General features: G+C 41.6%; 1 pseudogene; it reads left to right on the top strand.

Moving 5' to 3' along the window:
• The window catches only part of LOC122939393, a 50160-nt pseudogene extending 40178 nt beyond the window's left edge, over window positions 1-9982 (top strand).
• The last annotated feature ends 11574 nt before the right edge of the window (window positions 9983-21556 follow it).

Raw genomic sequence — 21556 nt, 5'->3', positions numbered from 1 at the left:
AGGCTGTTATGAAATCTAAAACGCCTACCAACATTAGTGAATTAAGATCATTTCTGGGTATGATGAATTACTCCCGTAAATTCATTGATAACTATGCTGAGATTAGTAAACCATTGCTGACATTGTTAAAGAAAGGTGTACCCTGGACATGGGGGGAGGATCAGGAACAAGCTATGTCTGAGCTTAAAAGGAGACTCACCCAAGCCCCATGTCTAGCTTATCCAGAGGGGGGTAAACCCTTTTATCTGGAAACTGGTTTTACAAATCTTAGTATTAGTGCTGTCCTATGCCAAAAACAGGATAAATTGCATAAAGTTATAGCTTATGCAAGTAAATCACTGTCACCAGTAGAAATAAAGTTTAGCGACTGTGAAAAAGCTTTACTACCCACAGTTTGGGCACTTCAAAACTTTAGAAGTTTTGTACAGGGTGAGAAAATCATTGAAATGTCCCATCAACCCCTACAATATCTACAGAGTGATAAAATTAGGGATGGTAACTTGTCTAACAGCAGGATCACTGCTTGGACCTTGTCTTCACAAGGATGGCCATTGGAAGTTCAGTATAAGCAAAATAAAAAGTGTCCAGTAGCCCAAGGACTTGCTGAATTGCATGATTGCGCCGCTAATTCTCAAACAGAAGAGCTGGTAGATGATTTTCTAGAGGAGCAAAAATCTTCCCCTTGCAAAGTGTATGAAGACGACTATTGCTCTCTACTCCCCTGTGCGTACATAGATGGTTGTGCTTACCACACCATTGTAGGGGACGAAAGAAAACTAGTGGCAGGAATTGGTATTACGTGGATAGATGGGTGCCCGAGTATTTCAATAGGTTATAGTATTGGTGCTAAGAGTAGCCAGGTAGCCGAATTAGCAGCTGTATACCAAACCGTTAAAATTGCTATAGAGCACAATATAAAGGAATTCGTCATAGTTACTGATTCAAATTATGTGTGGAACAGTTTTGTAGAATATATGCCCACATGGAAGAGGAGTCATATGTTACGGTCCAATAACAAACCAGTGAAACACGCCAAGTTGTTTTGTGCCATAGACGAGCTAGTCCGACATAATGATCTAACCATTTATTGGAAAAAGACTAAAGGTCATTCCAAAACCCAAAATAAAGATAAAGAGGGTAATGACCTAGCTGATAAACTAGCCAAACAAGGAGCCATAAATGGTGATCATGTGAATATAGATCATCTACTAGAGATGATTCCCATTGACGCTATCACTAGACAACAGGCTAAGGCCCAAACTGAAAATAGTATAGTTCAGTGGAGCCAAGAATCTTCTAGTAAGGATCTGATCAAAAGCCAGAGGGAAGATCTTATATTGGGAATCTTCTATAAACATATTGAGGATCCTAATAATAATCCCATATCGGAGGATAATTATACCCAAAAAGAAGACCTCCGATTACTTATGAAATCCAAATCCCAATTTAGTATTCAGGATGGGTTATTAATAAGAACCTCTAAAAATGGTATTCAGCAGTGGGTAGTTCCTACTACATTTAGAGGTTTAATGTTACAGCATGCCCATGATGCGCCTACAGCTGGTCATCGTGGAGAAAAGATTACATATGAGTCACTACGTGATTATGCCTACTGGCCTCATATGTTAAAGGATGTCCAGAGTTATTGTCAAGGTTGTTTGGTATGTGCGCAATTTCAACCGCAAGGTCCTAAACATCGTGCTCCACTTCAGAAGAAAGGTTTTTCATTACCATGGTCTGACATCCAAATCGATTTTATTGGTCCTGTTACCCGGTCATCCCGAGGAAATAAATACATGTTAACCGTCACTTGTGTGTTTACAAAATGGGTAGAGTGTCTACCGGCCCGCAATAACACAGCCGAGACCTGTGCATTTTTGTTGATTAACCATGTATTTTCCAGATTTGGGTTACCGTTAAGGATTGATTCAGATCGTGGATCACACTTTGTAAGTGAGGTAATGGCGAAGATGTGGAAGATGTTGGGTGTGAAGAGAAAATTACACATTGCTTATCGTCCAACATCTAGCGGATCCATTGAGCGCTATAACCAGTCTATTGTCAACATCCTTAAGAAATATGTTAAGGAGTCGGGTAAAGACTGGGATATAAGGTTACCATTAGTACTCATGGCCATTAGAGCTACTCCAAGCACGGCTACCCAGATGTCACCTTTTGAGCTGATGACAGGGAGAAGAATGGTACTACCTCAACATCTGTTGTATCGCACATCAGATCATAACCTGATCAATGCAGCCACAACACATCAGTATGTGGAGGACCTTCGTAAGTATCTTCAACACGCGTTTGCTTTCGCGCAGAAGAATCTTGAGAAAGCCGCCGTAAGTAACAAAACTTATTATGACTTGAAAACGACCAAAAAGGAATATGAGGTAGGAGATAGAGTGTATCTCTATAATTTTGCCCGGGATCGGGTAAAAGAAAGAAAATTTCTCCCATCATGGAAAGGCCCGTATGATGTAATTGATAAAATATCACCTGTAGTTTATAAGGTGAAAATGAATACCAAAGATGGTTTCATCGAGAAATGGGTCCATGTAAATCAATTGCGAGTATGTCATCCAAGATCAGAACTGAGAATCATAGAAGATGACACTGAATAAGAAAATGGATGGAAGCGTTAATCTGATTTCTCTCAGTTCACAGATGTTCCAATTCTGGTGTTTCCATATAAAGCATTTTACATAGCAACGCTAGGGAAACTGTATATCTCAAAAGAAAAAAAAAAATATATATATATATATATATATATATATATATAGTATTCATACTTTCATTTTCTTTTATAGAAAAAGGATGGGCGGAACCAGACGTGATTCCTGGCGATGATGATGACAACAAAGATACAGATATCGTGCAGATGGTGTTGATTCAAGAGGTCCAATTAAAGACGGAACTAATCATCAACCCGAATCTACTGTCGTGTTTCAGATGTCCCAGGATTGTGAATGATGGCTAAGAAGATTGTACTTCAAGAATCTTTGCGAAATTGAATCCAAGGACATTCATTGGATGAAGATACCGGATATCACCATTTTAGCTTGGGAAAGGAACCAAATTGGTACATTATGCATGAGAACAAAGTCACAGCAATAATGGCATGATTGGTGCCAAGTTTTGCATTTTTCTTACATGCTAAAACTATTGGACACAGAATCTCTGTGATAATATACTTTTCCAGGATTGACTTTATGATGCGACAAAAGACTCAGATAAAATATTGGTGAACATGAAAATTCTTCCGACCTTCTCCCAGTTAGGTCTTAAGGGGATCCTTGACTAACGTGGGAAGAAGGGGGGGGATTTGTCAGAACTATTGGGTATGAATAAAGTCCATAATTATAAGGCCTATATAAGAGTATGGACATGAGCCTAAGGGACAACCATTTTTGTCTTATTTTAAAAGGCAGAGTCATTTTTTTTTCTTTACTCTGAAATTGCTAACCTAAGGTTTACGATATATACCAAAGTGTTTACCTAAGTCTGTTTTGTGAGAAGGAGATGTCCCAAGGCCTAATGAACTGTAATTGCCTAGATAAGACAATGTATTTGAGTTCTGATGATTTTGTGGTTTTATATAAATCAATGTATGAGTAGATTGATTTTATATTATCAAATTTAATAGGTGTGCTGAATATATAGTATATATATATAAGATTATGGTCCTTATAGCTATGTTCAGTATTAAGAGTAGAAACGAGGTACAAATTCCTCTGTCATTTTTAGAATCTCTCAGTGTAACACACAAATTAATTATTTATTTCCTTGAGATTTTCTTGAATGGAGAAATGTGGACACAGGTGATCATGAACAAACCCTGTCGCTTCCAAGAACAATGAATAGAGATAGCCCTGTTTATCTTGATTTAATTAGGTCTGGTCAAAAGATTTAAGGATGAACCAGGTGGTTAACGAAGTATAAAAGCCATTGTCTATTCAAGATCTTCTCAAGGTTTTGTCTGAAACCTTAGATAACATTTATTGCTAGTATATTAGATAAGAGAAATAAGCGAGTGATTAGATTTTTGTATGGAATACTAGTGCCATCTAGTGTTAGGGTAAAATACTAGAGGGAGGTTATATTGATTATAAAGCGAGGTCACTAGTTAATGATAAAACTTGGCCAAGCCCTTTCTAAGATAGGATAAAAAGATGGTATGGGCTGACAGAAAGGGTCGATCTCTAGGGTCGATCTAGCTCTCTCTCTGAACATCATCAAAAGACCAGATCCAGCCCTGACCACCTTTTCAGTCATTGGAGGCAGCCATCTTAGAACCATTGAAACTGATTTCTGCTAGCTGACATTTTGGTATAGTATAACCTTACCTATATTTTATAGGATAATTAATTAATATAATACATATCTATAGATATATTCAATTAACCATACTTTGTGTATAGTATCTGTTTTGGAATAAGATTGGGGTGTACCTGCAGCATCATCCTGAAAATTAATCCAATACAGGGAGATTGAAAATATACTAGTGAAAACACGGTATTATCTCCAAGGAACTGAATTCAGTTCTAGACCAGTATGGTTGATAATATATATATATATTTATATAGATAAAAGATAAACCAGATTTGGGTTTAATCGGACATTTGTCGGCTGAGAGAAATCAAGTATTAAATTGATTTTAAATATAAGTGACAGGTATTATTATAAGAAGGCATAATTGTGTATATATATGTTCTCAATTATTTTTGCCTTTACCACTATTTTGCATATCATTGATTGAATTTTATTACCGCAAATTTTATTATATATATTATTTTGCACTATAAATTGTATTAATAAATTACATATATATTTTGTTTGTAACTGGGTTTTGTCTTCAATTCAACGCAGATCACGAGCTTGTTTTAGCTTGATATTTATGATAATAAATTAGAATCTCCTTTATCACCGATTTTAATTTATTCACATAAATCATTTAGACTGTCAATCGGAGACAGCATAAATATTCCGACATTATTCATGTTACCCTGTAGTTTATTTTTCTTTGGGAAAAAAACATAAAAGTCCTCAACTAGCTGCTGGCTAAATTATGGCATAAGTCAAAGGCCTAAAATAGGCAGGTATCTGTTTGATAAAGTTTTTGCTGCGTTATTGCTCATACTGTCTGTTGTTTTCTTAAGCTTAGATAATGGCCCAAGATGGGATCACGTGTTGATGGAAGGACAGATGGCGGAATCCTAAAAGTCTTTGTATCTGGAACCAAGAGAACCTGAGGTCAAGGCTACCCGAGACGCAAGAGACGTCCAATCGGAGCCAACCCAGATGTATCCAAGATGTATCCAGGAGGGACAAGTGGGCAGAGCCCCAGGAGATTCGATAGCCGCTGCAAAAGTACATCACACCAATGCAACATGACAAAGTATTTGAGATCGCAGACATGAAGATATGATGCCAAGCACCGCACGCTAAATCGAGTTGCCAAGTTGCTGACAAGCCAGAAAGCTATTACTTCCAGTTTTTCATTTTAGCAGCAACGTTATTAAGTTAGAGGACCAAAGAAAGATCTTAACTAGAGACACGTTTCCAGAAAGTCCAGAAAATGACCGAAACGTCTTTCTCTCTACAGTGGTCATAAAAGAAAAGAACAAAACAATTTTATAATATGCGTTCTATGAACCAACGCGTTTATCACTAATACAAGAAATGTAACCTACTTGTAGTTTAACTAATCATAAAGTTTGTCGTAAAAGTACACACAAAATTGTGATACATTTATTCCAAAGTAAAACTTGCGTTCCCCAATCTTTAGAAGAAGACATATGAAAAGCCATTTATTGCATTTCAGCCTATTCAACCTTCTACAAACGAAATTGAATATGCTGAAAAGGGGGGATTTGTTGTGCCTTTTCATAGGTAAATGCATTGATATCCAATTTATTTTAGTCAAGATGAATGTTCATTCCCTTTAAGAGCCATGCTCGACTATAGTTACAATTTTGTATGTCTTGAGAAGGCCAAAGTAAGGTCATACAAAGGTTTCTGCTCTTTAGTGTTATTCTTCTCATGAGTGCACTAGTCTGAGAAGAGGCCTCCTTATCTACTGATAAATTTATGACGGGAGGTAAAGATAAGCTCTATGCAGCTGGTGATAATTACCTATACAATTAGGCATTTATCAATGAAGCAAATATATAATATGTATGTATTCATTTAATGAGCCTTAGTCCTTAGCATAAGACAATCAGTAGAACATATAATATATATTATATTATACTGTTATATATTATGAAGACAACATGTATCCAGTATATTATATATATTTCTCATTAGGAGAGTATTCGTCTCTAAAAGAGTGTCTGTGAAGATGTGTGTTTTGTAACAATTATTCACATCTTTGGTGTAACAGGAGATACTGATATCTCTGTGAGAAAACAAGGAGGTTCAAGTTATTTACGATTACAAATAAACAATGTGAGAAACATTCAGAGAGACGCCTAGAGGTCTGTCTCTAATTGCTACAAGTGTCAGAATTAATCCCTATAGCCTTGAATTAAAGCTTTTAAGGTCAAAATGTATATTATACCTTTATTCAGACTTACAGAAGTTAACCCTTTATACTAGGATGCAAATAGCTTACACAGCAGTGCCACCTAGGTAGGAGTAGGTGACATTACAACAGTAGCAAAAGTGCATTCTGGGTAAGGTTATGATGTCATTTCTTATCAATAGTCACGCCCATCCGAAGGTGTGTCTAACTGATAAGTTTGTGTTCATAAACCATACACCGGGGGGAGAAAAGGACAGAGAAAAAGACACACACAAGAAAGAAAGAGAGGAAAGAGAAGTTAAGCTCTTTAGAGGGGTCTATCAAGATGAAAGCCATGGTGAGATGTGCTATGATGGACCACCCAGCTTTCCTAGGAGCAGAAGTGAGATTTCTACTAGGACTTGGTAAGAGACACAGAAAATGATATTTCATTTTATTAAGACTAATTTGATAGTGTGGGTGAAATTATACCATCTAGATTGGCAAATAAATAAATAATTAAATTAATTGATCATCTCCATATTGAGATGTAGTTTTAGGATATTGTGAGGCTTCATTCTACCTGCAGAAGAATCAAGACTCATAATCTAGCAAAGCATTAAATAATTGCTTAGATATATATATATATTGATAGAACATTCTTCGCCAAGTGATGGATTCCCACAGGAAATACTTATTTCAAGTCCTTCCCATTTAAGATATGGTCTAGCAAAGATCCTATATCCCTTTTATTTGTCTTAATGGTCTTACCAAAGTTATATGTGTGAAAATAGTCCAGGATGGGGCGGAAGGATACAGTTATCTCTTCTAGTTATATCCTTGAATGGATCTGCCCATGCCTGAAGTCATGTGACGTGTAGTTGGTTAGAGGGGGGTAGAATGTATTTAGCATTCCATATTAATGTCTAGGATTAGACATGCCCGTCCTGATATCATGAGGTTTTCTCTGAACAGCAGTAATGTATATAACTTATGTTCCTACTTTGGTATCCTAACCTAATAATAGCTTGGTTATAATGTGACAAGTTATTTCCACTCACATGTATTGTTAAGCTTGTAATGCTATATATATTCATTTGCATGTATCATTGTGTTTATTTACTTATATATGTTTATAATCTTGTAACCAATAAATCTGCATATTTTTATAATACTTGTATATTATTGTATAATGCAGAACTACATGTTTATCATTAACGTCATCTCACGTCAAAAAGAACTTATTTTTCTGAGGAAATAGTTGGACTCAGATGTGAATTGTATCAATTAGGTTGTCTACAATTCACCAGGTCATGATTTTAAGAATTTATGACAAATTTTATAAAAAAAAATTTTTATGATTAATAATTTTTATGACCATAATTAATAATTCTTAATTGAATTATTACAACCCGACATGGCCACGACTGTAGGTTGACGTGGCGGTGTAGGTGGAAGCAGCGGTGAAGGAGGAATAGGTAGCCAACACTGATTTGTGTTATTTTTTATTTTTAAATTGGTGTATCCCCCAAAATATTGGGACATATAATAAAATAAAACTAAGAATAAGTGCACTTGAGTACAAGAATGGATGGTTGAGGCTGGTATAAATGTCTATTCTGCACAAAGTGCGGACAAGTCCTGTGGGATCCATGCCTGGTTCATTTTAATAAACGTAAGCTTGTCCACATTGGCTGTTGCCTGTCATAATGCTCTCTGCCGTACTAAACACACGTTCACATACACTGGCTGCAGGGCAGGTCAGCACCTCCAAGGCTGACAAAGCTTTTCCATATTTTGGCCATGCTAACCCTGCCTTCTCAGGTGCTGGTGGTGCCTCAACTGTGTTGGCGACCTCTTCCTCCTCCTCTGCCACTGTGCCCCCGCTGTCAGGTGGGAATGCTATCATCAGTGTGCGCTTGTAGTCTTGCATCTTCCGATCAGTAACAGATGTTTTCACTAAATTTAGTTCCCTGTCAGCAATGCAGAGCAGGGGTTCATTCACGGCAAAAGGGGGTTCATGTCACCCAGCAACAGAACAGAGGATTTTGAGAGATTTAGGCCCCTGTCAGCAATGCATAGCAGGGGTTCATTCATGGCAAAAGGGGGATCATGTCACCCAGCAATAGAACAGAGGATTTTAAGAGATTTAGACTCCTGTCACTCAGGCACAGCAGGGGTTCATTCACTGCAAATTGAGGTTCATGTCACCCAGCAATACAACGAGGATTTTGAGAGATTTAGGCCCCTGTCAGCAATGCAGAGCAGGGTTTCATTCCTTGGCCTTGTACCCAATTCAAATTACCGTACAGCGATTTCCCCTGAACACATGTGGCTCAGCATTTTGTATATACTATTGCATTTCAATAAAAATGAAGAAAATCTCAAAAAATAAAAAAATAAAATACATCAGAGGATTTTGAGAGATTTAGGCCCCTGTCAGCAATGCAGAGCAGGGGTTCATTCACGGCAAAAGGGGGATCATGTCACCCAGCAATAGAACAGAGGATTTTGAGAGATTTGGTCCCCAGTCACCCAGGCACAGCAGGGGTTCATTCACAGCAAAAGGGGGTTCATGTCACCCAGAAATACAACAGAGGATTTTGAGAGATTTAGGCCCCTGTCAGCAATGCAGAGCAGGATTTCATTCACTGCAAAAGGGGGTTCATTTAACCCAGCAATAGAACAGAGGATTTTGAGAGATTTAGGCCCCTGTCAGCAATGCAGAGGAGGGGTATATTCACGGCAAAAGGGGGTTCATGTCACCCAGCAATAGAACAGAGGATTTTGAGAGATTTAGGCCCCTGTCACCCTGGTTGGAAACGCTAAATAAACAGGAAGATGAACCAAAGAGCCTGGTCCAGCTGCACCCGGATGTGTTTGATGTCCCCCCCAGGATTGATATACTTCACCAAGTGATAACTTGGCAGCGAAACTTCTAAATAATTAGTTACGCCAAGACGAAGACTTGAGCAGAGGTGATAGGAGAAGGGCGGAAGCCCTGGGCACAAAAGAGCACGGGGTGAGCACGACAGGGAAGCATCAGGTCTCCTCTGTGGAGAGGAGGTGGAGTAGCTCACGGTCCCCGGAGCCCTACTAACTACTATTACATGTTACCCATCAAGGTCCGTGCTCTGGGCCTGAAGACTGCACTCATCACCAAGCTCGTCCAGAATAACCTTCACATTATTGACTCCATCGAGATTCCCTCCCCAGACCCTCAGTACCTCTTGGATCTCTATAATCGGCGTCACTGGGGGAAGTCTGTGCTAATCGTTGATGTCAATGAAGACATGCCGGAAAATATTTTCAGTGCAACAGTCGAAAATAAATCTAATTCCAGCCATAGGTATGAACGTCTACAGCATGCTGAGGCACGATACAATCCTGCTGACTATCGGAGCTGTGGATTTCCTGGAAGAAAAATTACTGTGGCCTTGTACCCAATTCAAATTACCGTACAGTGATTTTCCCTGAACACACGTGGCTCAGCATTTTGTATATACTATTGCATTTCAATAAAAATGAAGAAAATCTCAAAAAAATAAAAATACAACAGAGGATTTTGAGAGATTTAGGCCCCTGTCACCCAGGCACAGCAGGGGTTCATTCACGGCAAAAGAGGTTCATGTCACTCAGCAATACAACAGAGGATTTTGAGAGATTTAGGCCCCTGTCACCCAGGCACAGCAGGGGTTCATTCACGACAAAAGGGGGTTCATGTCACCCAGCAATACAACAGAGGATTTTGAGAGATTTAGGCCCCTGTCACCCAGGCACAGCAGGGGTTTGTATACGCCAAAAATGGTAAAATGTCAATTTAGGGCACTAAAATTGGCACTTTTTTAAATTAAAATGGCTCTAAAATAGTGCTTGAAAAGGCTACAGGGATGTAAAAGGCAGTAAAATGTGCTTAAGAGCATGGCAACTGCTCTGCAAACAAATGTGGATAGGGAAATAACTTAAAATGAAATAAAATAACTAAAAATTACAAATTATTAACCTACAACTCAGAGAAGGTGGATATGGAGTCGGAGGTTGAGGAGGCGGTGAATGTGGTGTTGTAGGTGGAGGCAGCAATGGAGGAGGAGGAGGTAGCCAACAATTTTTTGTATTTTTTTTTATTGGGGTAGGTAGCCCCCAAAATATTGGGACAAATTAAAAAAAAAATCATTGCACTTGACTTGAGTACAAGAATGTATGTTTGATGGTGGTATAAATGTCTATTCTGCACAAGGTACAGACAAGTCTTGTGGGATCCAAGCCTGGTTCTGTCACGGCCTATGGTTTGTTGTGTGACACTTTCCTGCATTTGGTTGTCCGTGGCAACGTGTGGTGTTGAGTGCGTGTGGTGGCAGTGTCCCAGCCCTATGGCTGATCCCCAGGACATGATTGTCACACATGCCGTTGCCCGCGGCAACAGGTGTAGTGTTTGGTTTATGTGTGTATTCCCCTTTAAGTGGCCGTCTTCCCTTGCCCTGTGTTTGAAGGGTTAATTCCCTTCTGTGTGTGTGAACACTGGGTGTTTGTTGAGTATGACCACAATGGCTCCTCACGTGGCCTTCCCTCGAAAGAGGGGTGAAGCATGTACCGCCATCTGCGGAAGGGGTGCATGCGCGTTCTCCGGAGGGAGAGCGTTGTGGGGGTTTCGCCGCTGAAGGCGCGGTGAGTGGCATTCCCTGCCATTCCTTTCTCACTGTGTCCGTGTTGGTGTCCCCTTGTTTGTTGTTCCCCTCCCCCCCTCCCATTGTTTTTGGTGCCTCACCAACTTTCCCCTTTTGTTGTTGGGAGGGGCTTTGAGGGGTGGGAGTATCCGGCCTTCGGAAGAGGGCGCAGCATGTGGTGCCTGCCGCTTTCTGGCACACATACTTATCCTCCGGAGGGAGGGTGAAAGGAGAACCCTTGTACAGTGCAGTTCTCTGTAGCAGTGGCTGCAGTATGTGTGAACTGGCACTTGTTGTTGGGTTTCTCCTCGTCCACATCTCAGTGGTTCTCTCGCTTGTGTCGGTGTGGCTGGCTGCAGGCCTCGTTGGACTGGCTTTAGTGTGTGCTGGGAGAGGATGCATGCTGGCAGCGACTTTGTGAGAACCGTATGCTGAGAGTGGATGCAGTGTTCAGTGCGGTCTCTCCGGGCTGGCATCAGTCCTGAGGAGACTCGCTGACACTGATCCTGTTTTCTTTTCCCTTCCCCCTTCCATGTTTGGGGTCCCACACTTGTTTTCCCTTTTGTGTGGGTGAGGGGGCTTTGAGGGTGAGAGTGTCACGGCCTATGGTTTGTTGTGTGACACTTTCCTGCATTTGGTTATCCGTGGCAACGTGTGGTGTTGAGTGCGTGTGGTGGCAGTGTCCCAGCCCTATGGCTGATCCCCAGGACATGATTGTCACACATGCCGTTGCCCGCGGCAACAGGTGTAGTGTTTGGTTTATGTGTGTATTCCCCTTTAAGTGGCCGTCTTCCCTTGCCCTGTGTTTGAAGGGTTAATTCCCTTCTGTGTGTGTGAACACTGGGTGTGTTTGTTGGGTGTGGCTACTTGGGCCTATAAAGCCTCAGTGTTTAGCACGTGTCTGAGGGTTACTTCAGCCATGGTTAACTGGAGCAGCCTCCTGTGTATTCCACCTGCCAGTGGGGGCCACCCTTGTGGTCATAGGTTTTATACTGATGTTCACCTGATGTTTTCCTTTCTTAGCTGTTATTGCAACTATGGATGTCCTGGTTACCTGTGTGATATGTGTGCTGTGTCCCTGAGTGTTTTGTGGACATTAGTAGTCATGCATAGGGTCCAGTCAGCGTGGCTGTGACAGGTACGTTTGGAACTACTTTAGTTCGCCTGTCATATCTGTATGTTGTATTTGTTCCCCATTCCTTGCAGCTTGGCCAGTGAGACTCCTGTTCCTCAGCGTCCAGAAGGAACAGGTCGTCTTATCCTCACTCCTAGTTCAGGGACCGGTCGGAGGGTGAGTAGGGATCCGAGGTTCCTGAGCATGGGCCCTCCTACCTTCAAGGTCGGCCCATGCAGCTAGGAGTTGACCTGCTCCCTAATTCTGTCGTCCTGGCCGAGCAGCCATTTAACATCTTCTGGCATTGCACGGCCGAGGGTTTTCCCCATCCTAAGCCGTGCCAGGTTCATTTTAATAAACATGAGCTTGTCCACGTTGGCTGTGGACAGGCGGCTTCATCTGTCTGTAATGACGCCTCCTGCCGTGCTAAATACATATTCAGAGAGTACACTGGCTGCAGGGCAGGCCAGCACCTCCATGGCATACAGGGCAAGCTCTGGCCTTGTGGACAATTTGGAGACCCAGAAGTTGAATGGGGCAGAACCATCAGTTAGTATGTGAAGTCGTGTGCACAGGTACTGTTCCGCCATGTTGTTCAAATGCTGCCTCCTGCTAACACGCTCCATATCAGCAGTTGGGGCCGGTTGTTGCGGCGAGGCGACAAAGCTTTTCCACATGTCGGCCATGCTAACCCTGCCTTCTGAGGTGCTGGCACTGACACAGCTGCTGTCACGACCGCTATCCCAGCAGCAGTCGTGTCGCACCAGACGGAGGGGAAGGGGGACCCTTATCTACGGATGGGAAATAGAACGGTCACCCCTGACTAACCCTAAGCTGGCACCTGTCTGCCCTGATACCCTAGACGGGGTGTGAACCCGTGCGGCGAGCAGGATGCCTAAACCCTCAGTCACCCTAACAAGACTAGACTGGGGAAAGGCAGATGGGAGCACTAGTCACCATCACTCACGTCTAGGAGAACAACAGGGGAAGACAGCAACATCAAACAAACAAACAATCAAACATAGATAGACTTATCCAGTCACGAGCAGAGAAGGTGATCCCAATAACAACAGTCCACACCAGACGAGAGCTCCACAGCAATACCATCAAACGATGGAAGGTCAGAATAGCACTGGAAGTAAGGACTATATCTGGCAATGACTGCAAGTGAAACTGAAACTAATATAGTAGCTGGGAGTGGCAGACAGGACTCACCTGAGAAGGATGCCTACAAACTCCCAGTCAGGACAAAAAGGTTCACAAGGCAAAACCCTGATTACATACCCTGAACCACAGAGCAAACTCACAAGCTATCGCGAGTAGCAAGTCGCTGCGACCTTCTCCTCCCAGACCTGTCTGGATCAGTCACAGACGTGACAGTACCCCCCTTTCTACGAGGGGCCACCGGACCCTCAAGACCTGGCCTCTCCGGATGGGACCTATGAAAAGCCCGAATAAGTCTGTCCGCCTTTATCTCTGATGCTGGCACCCACATTCTCTCTTCAGGACCATAACCTCTCCAGTGCACCAGGTACTGAAGAGAGTGGCGAACATATCGTGAATCAACCATCTTTGCACATGCAGACACAAAATTAAACACCTCCTGGCGCCACTTAGGCCACCAGAACCGACGAGACACTAATTCAGAGGTTGCCTTACTACCTGGGTGTCCTGCCAGTGTGGAGTTATGGTGTTCTTTTAGTATCTCCAGGCGTAAATTTTCTGGCACAAACAGTTTACCCGAGGGGCAGGAGGCCGGGGCGTCCCCCTGAGCTTCCAGCACCCTCCCCTCTAAACCTGAATGTAATGCAGAGACCACCACCCCCTTTTGCAAAATAGGCTCTGGTACCTCAAAATCACCCCCTCCAGGAAAACTTCGAGACAATGCATCCGCCTTAGTATTTTTTGCCCCCGGGCGATAGGTTATTACAAAATTAAACCTAGTAAAAAATAACGACCACCGAGCCTGTCTAGGGTTGAGACGTTTAGCAGACTCCAGATATAATACGTTTTTGTGATCAGTAATCACTGTGACGGGATGAACCGCCCCCTCCAAAAAATGACGCCACTCCCCAAAGGCCAACTTAATAGCCAAAAGTTCCCTGTTGCCAATATCATAGTTCCTTTCTGCAGTAGACAATTTCTTCGAAAAGAAAGCACACGGACGCCATTCACCAGGGGACGGGCCCTGAGAAAGTACCTGAAAGGGATTTTCATAATCTTACTTTTGATACATTACAGATTAGACACATATATTATACAAGCCTCATCTCTTATGGAAATACAGTACCTTGCATTAACATATCACACCCTGCCAGTCCGGGACACAATAGCAGCCTTCCTGACCAAAAGGCTATTTAACATCTCACCTCTATACATTGACAGGAACCTGTGATTTCCTATTTAACTTGTTAGCATGGAGAGAGAAACCTGTTCAATGTAAAATAACCCTTTCATGTATTGTATATAGCAGATGTCAGCATTGTTTAGCAAAGTTTCAACTGTATATTGACAAACACATATTTCCCAATGCCTGCTGAGTTCTAGGAGGATTGGTCCAATTGAATCTGGAAGGACACTATGTTCCCACCCCCAACAAGCCCTATAAACTATGTGCTGGGAAAATAAAGATTTCAGATATTGACAACCTATGTTGAGTCTGGGCTGTCTTATCTCTCTGATCAGAAGCAAAGGGGATATTCGTTGCACAGGGAAAATATTCACGGGTTGGAGGTCTGAAGCCTCATAATATAACCATCATAAACCTGCCGAGAAAAACCGCTAACAGTTTGGTGTCAGAAGGTGGGATCCACCAAAGCAGTATCGGGTAAGTGATTCTATATTTAAGATATACAGTCATGTGAAAAAATTAGGACACCCTTTGAAAGCATGTGGTTTTTTGTAACATTTTTAATAAAAGGTTATTTCATCTCCGTTTCAACAATACAGAGAGATTAATCCAACTAAACAAAGAAAACTGAAGAAAAGTATTTTCAAGATCTTCTGTAAATGTCATTCTACAAAAATGCCTATTCTAACTGAGGAAAAAGATAGGACACCCTCACATGTATTCCCTCTTAAATTGGCTCAGATCTCACACAGGTATATCACACCAGGTGCACATAATTAGTAGATCGTTACTCTGCATGTTGAATGAGGCTTGTCCTATTTAAACCTCAGACATTTAGTTTGGTGTGCTCCTGACTGTTGAAGTGAGAGTGAGCACCATGGTGAGAGCAAAAGAGCTGTCAGAGGACTTCAGAAAAAAGATTGTAGCAGCCTATGAGTCTGGGAAGGGATTTAAAAAGATCTCAAAAGATTTTGAAATCAGCCATTCCACTGTCCGGAAGATAGTCTACAAGTGGAGGGCTTTCAAAACAACTGCCAACATGCCCAGGACTGGTCGCCCCAGCAAGTTCACCCCAAGAGCAGACCGCAAGATGCTAAAAGAGGTCTCCAAAAACCCTAAAGTGTCATCTCGAGAACTACAGCAGGCTCTGGCTACTGTTGATGTAGAAGTACATGCCTCTACAATCAGAAAGAGACTGTACAAGTTTAACTTGCATGGGAGGTGTGCAAGGAGGAAACCTTTGCTTTCCAAGAGAAACATCGAGGCCAGACTGACATTTGCCAGAGATAAAGTTGACAAAGACCAGGACTTCTGGAATAATGTTCTTTGGACAGATGAGTCCAAAATTGAATTATTTGGACACAACAGCAGAGGACATGTTTGGCGTAAACCAAACACAGCATTCCAAGAAAAGAACCTCATACCAACTGTGAAGCATGGAGGTGGAAGTGTCATGGTTTGGGGCTGCTTTGCTGCAGCAGGACCTGGTCAGCTCACCATCATAGAATCCACGATGAATTCTACTGTGTATCAGAAGGTGCTTGAAGAACATGTGAGACCATCAGTTAGAAAATTAAAGCTGAAGCGGAACTGGACCATGCAACATGACAATGACCCAAAACATACTAGTAAATCAACCAAAGATTGGCTGAAAAAGAAGAAATGGAGAGTCCTGGAATGGCCAAGTCAAAGTCCAGATTTGAATCCCATTGAGATGCTGTGGGGTGACTTGAAAAGGGCTGTACGTGCAAGAAACCCCTCAAACATCTCACAGCTGAAAAAGTTCTGCATTGAGGAGTGGGGTAAAATTTCCTCAGACCGATGTCGAAGACTAGTAGATGGCTACAAGAACCGTCTCACTGCAGTTATTTCAGCCAAAGGAGGTAACACTCGCTATTAAGGGCAAGGGTGTCCTATCTTTTTCCTCAGTTAGAATAGGCATTTTTGTAGAATGACATTTACAGAAGATCTTGAAAAGACTTTTCTTCAGTTTTCTTTGTTTAGTCGGATTACTTTAATCTCTCTGTATTGTTGAAACGGAGATGAAATAACCTTTTATTAAAAATGTTACAAAAAACCACATGCTTTCAAAGGGTGTCCTAATTTTTTCACATGACTGTATATTATTACTGCCCTATACTGTAAGAGTGGATTATTTGAACCCGGTAAGCGCTTCTGATAAGCGTCTCCCAGGAATCTGATATTCCTAAAGTAATAGAGGGATCTGAAATCCCAGAGGAATCTGATATTCCTAAAGTAATAGAGGGATCTGAAATCCCGCAGGAATCTGATATTCCTGAAGAAAAAATGGGGTCTGTATTCCCCTGATTTGAAAAACAGTATTGTGTGCAACGAATATCCTTTGCTAAACCTGTATATAGCTGTATAGTTGCTTAAGCATTTTTAGTCGTTATATATATGTATAAGGTTGAATTTACTGTATAGACTGTGTATAGATTGTATGTGAGTTCATGCTGAAATTGAAGGTATAAAATTGGCCATCAATAGTTTAAAATCTGCCATAGATTCAGGAGTAATATGAGCCTGAATTAGAAGTAATACCATCCAGAATAGTTTAAAATCTGCCATAAATTCAGGAGTAGTTATGAACCTGAATTAGAAGAAATAGGATAAAAAAATAAAATAAAAAAAACACATAAACTGATAAGCATAAGGTTTATCAGTAAGTATTTCCGCACTGAACACAAACATAATTATCCTTAGATAAACCTTCAAATTCAGCTGATCTCACTGTATATTTTAGCTAAGTAAAAAAAAAAAATGGGCAATTCCTATGGTAAGAAGGATCCCAAAAAGAAACTGAATTTTAAATTTAGAACTGAAAATCATGTCCCCAAGTCTGCTGCGAATCACTCTATGGTGAAACTGTCTCCTAAAAATGAATTGGGGGAAAGTCCAAAAATGTTTGTCCAGAGGTGTTTAGGTCCATTTTATACTGATCCTTGGGTTGATAATATGTGTAAATGGACAGAAGGAATGAAATGTACTGATCCGTTCCCAAAATAAGGGTCTTTTTCTGACTTTCATATGGCCATGATCAAGGGCCTATGTCTGAATGACATAGACACTTTTCCATGGTACAAAGGAGACCCTCATTGGAATAAAACGTATATGAAAACTTGTGGCCAAGCATGGCTATCTGTGCAGAAGTTTTGGACTGACTTGTGCAGTTCAAATACAAAACAACAAAGTAGAATCCCCATTGTGAATTCAACTCCTGCCCCACCCCCATACGTGCCATTGTATCCCATAGCAACAATATTAACAACAGAATCAGATGATGAGATGTGCGCACACTTGACTCTACCACAGGTTCCTGACTTTACAGAACCTGAGGAACAAGTTTTGTCTGAGCATGCTAAACAGCCCAGTAGAACAATATATGCAAGGGCATCAAAGATTCAAGGGATGAGCAAAGACACTAAATGGTCTATGCTCAAAGGGAGGAGTAGTATGGGCAGACCTTTCCCAGCCCCATGGACAATGAGTCCATTAATTCTGATGCCTAGATACTTGCAGCAGATACAAGAGGAATATATGACCAAACTGATTGAAAAAATAAAAACATTGATTATGATGATATTTCGCTTTTGTTTCCCTTGCCAACAGGTGCACCAACCCAACCCTCGTCTTAGAGGAAAAGATGGCACTGGATTATCTTTTAGCTTCTAAGGGGGGGTTTCTGTGAGTTTATAGGAGAGGACTGCAGATACCAGGGATAAAGTCCAGGCCCATATAGATCAGGTCACTGTAATTCAGGGCATAGATAGGGCTATTATTAATGAGAGATAGAATCCTTTCACAGCTTTGGGTGGTTTTAGAGATTTCCTGTTTTCCATAGGTAACTGGTTGAAGGAAATAGGAGTATATATCCTCATGTTGTTGTTTTTCTCTTTATCATATATATCCTGGTGAGATGCTCCTGCTGTTTGATCGATCGGATCACCCAGTCACGTGCAGATAATCACATCCTCATCGCAGCTCCCAGATACACCACGGATCAACCTATGTGTTTGATGGAAAGGATGTCCAACTAAACGTTCATCTCCACGCCACACCTTACCACATCAGGGCTCAGAGTCAACTCCCTGAAGAATCGAACCGAAGGATAGAGCATCATCATGGAGGCAATAACACCCAAGGAGCACCACAATCGACGAGGGCAAGCTGAGGAAACCGAAGATTCAGCAAGAGACTATAAGAACACAGGGGACATATTGCAGAGAGGAGGGAACTGTCGTGGAAAGTTTTATTAAGCATAGGATGACTATGGTAGACTTTCTTTTTGGCTTAGGAATGGTATGTAGGTCTATAGATCAGCACTCTGGTTCCTGCTACCCATGTGAAAGCCACCACCATTGGTTTGAGAGGGATCTAATGGCTGCTGGCTCTGAGAGCAATGTTCTTAGTGAAAGCTACCAGCGGGTCCTCATCAGCAACGGTGGGGTATGGCACGCTGATGCCGGTCTCACTGAACCATGGGCGCCCCAACATGAAATATTGGTTGGTGAGACTGGTGTCCATGTGAATGCTATATCACCTTTCTTGGTCGACCCTGTTTTAAAAGACCTTCCTCAGGGACTGATCCCCCCTTTTGGAACCATGTCTAACAGAGATTCACTGTGGGTTAGTAGCATCTTTGTGCCAGATTAAATAGATGCTGTCCGATTAGGGCCACATTTGTTTAAAAAAAGGGCTGATTCATTTGCACGTGTTCTGGGTGTGGTGGTGGATGGTGAGTGTTTGAGCGCCACCCACCGGCACTCTCAGGAAATGTGCGAATGTGTACCTTCCAGGTCTAAAAGGAATTTCTATTGGTCAAGGCATAAGGTGTAATGTACCTGCTTATCTGTAATATTACTGGGCAGCCATGTGCCATGGAGGGCGGGGTGAGCCCAGTAAAAGGTCTAACCCGAATATCCTATCTATGTGTAGAACTTGCATGCCTTATGTTTTTTCTTACTTTTCTTTCTTCTCTCTTTTCACTATGCAGGAGATTTTTTCCTACTGTGCGCCAAATTACACAGAAGGTTTTTTTCATCTCCTTCATAGTCTTTAGTGTCTTCATGGGTCACACACACACACACATATTTATATATATATATATATATATATATATATACACACACACACACACACAGCCTTAGATGGAGGAAAACATACAGTGATCCCGTTTTTATATATATATATATATATATATATATATATATATATAAAAGTTGGGATCAATGGTTGGATTGAAAGGGATTTTCATAATCTTACTTTTGATACATTACAGATTAGACACATATATTATACAAGCCTCATCTCTTATGGAAATACAGTACCTTGCATTAACATATCACACCCTGCCAGTCCGGGACACAATAGCAGCCTTCCTGACCAAAAGGCTATTTAACATCTCACCTCTATACATTGACAGGAACCTGTGATTTCCTATTTAACTTGTTAGCATGGAGAGAGAAACCTGTTCAATGTAAAATAACCCTTTCATGTATTGTATATAGCAGATGTCAGCATTGTTTAGCAAAGTTTCAACTGTATATTGACAAACACATATTTCCCAATGCCTGCTGAGTTCTAGGAGGATTGGTCCAATTGAATCTGGAAGGACACTATGTTCCCACCCCCAACAAGCCCTATAAACTATGTGCTGGGAAAATAAAGATTTCAGATATTGACAACCTATGTTGAGTCTGGGCTGTCTTATCTCTCTGATCAGAAGCAAAGGGGATATTCGTTGCACAGGGAAAATATTCACAGGTTGGAGGTCTGAAGCCTCATAATATAACCATCATAAACCTGCCGAGAAAAACCGCTAACAGTACCGCTCCCACCCCCACCTCTGATGCATCAACCGCTACAATAAAAGGAAGCGAGACATCTGGCTGTACGAGAATAGGGGCCGAGGTGAATCTCTCCTTCAGAGATGTAAAGGCAGTTTTGGCTGCATGTGACCATTTGGAAAAATCGGATCCCTTTCGGGTCATGTCAGTCAGTGGTTTGACCACCAAGGAATAGTTTTTTATAAACTTTCTATAAAAATTGGCAAACCCCAGGAAATGTTGCAATGCCTTCAGGTTCTCAGGCAGATCCCAGTCCATAACCGCCCGGACTTTCTCTGGATCCATGCGGAAACCTGAATCTGACAACACATACCCCAGAAATTGCAGTTCTTTTACGGCGAACACACATTTCTCTAATTTAGCAAACAATTTGTTGGCCCTTAATATCTGCAGCACTTGTCTCACATGGATCTTATGTGTCTCCAAATCCGGAGAATAGACCAGGATGTCATCAAGATATATCACAACAAATCTCCCGATAAGGTGACTAAAAATATCGTTGACAAAATGTTGGAACACCGCAGGCGCATTAGTAAGTCCAAATGGCATGACCAGATTTTCATAATGCCCTTCTGGAGTATTAAAAGCCGTCTTCCACTCATCCCCCTCTTTGATGCGAACCAGGTTATAGGCTCCTCTGAGATCCATTTTAGAGAACCATTTAGCACCAGCAACCTGATTAAAGAGGTCGGGAATGAGAGGAAGAGGATAGGGATCTCGGATAGTTATCCGGTTTATTTCCCGGAAATCCAGGCAAGGACGCAGGGCCCCATCTTTCTTTTTAACAAAAAAGAAACCTGCAGCCACGGGTGAAGAAGAGGGTCTGATGTGTCCCTTAGCCAAACTCTCCGAAATATAATCTTTCATAGCCTTCCTCTCCGGGCCGGAAAGATTGTATAACCGGGTTTTAGGTAGTTTTGCCCCAGGTACAAGATTAATCGGGCAATCATATGGACGATGAGGTGGTAACCCCTGACAACCTTTCTCAGAAAACACATCCATAAAATCTGACAGAAAGGCAGGTAGAGATGTTACAGAGAGTGTAGAGAACCTACT

This window comes from Bufo gargarizans, chromosome 5 (assembly GCF_014858855.1).
Source record: "Bufo gargarizans isolate SCDJY-AF-19 chromosome 5, ASM1485885v1, whole genome shotgun sequence".
Taxonomy (NCBI): domain Eukaryota; kingdom Metazoa; phylum Chordata; class Amphibia; order Anura; family Bufonidae; genus Bufo; species Bufo gargarizans.
The sequence above is the reverse complement of the archived record's forward strand: the minus strand, read 5'-3'. Positions and strand labels throughout refer to the sequence as shown.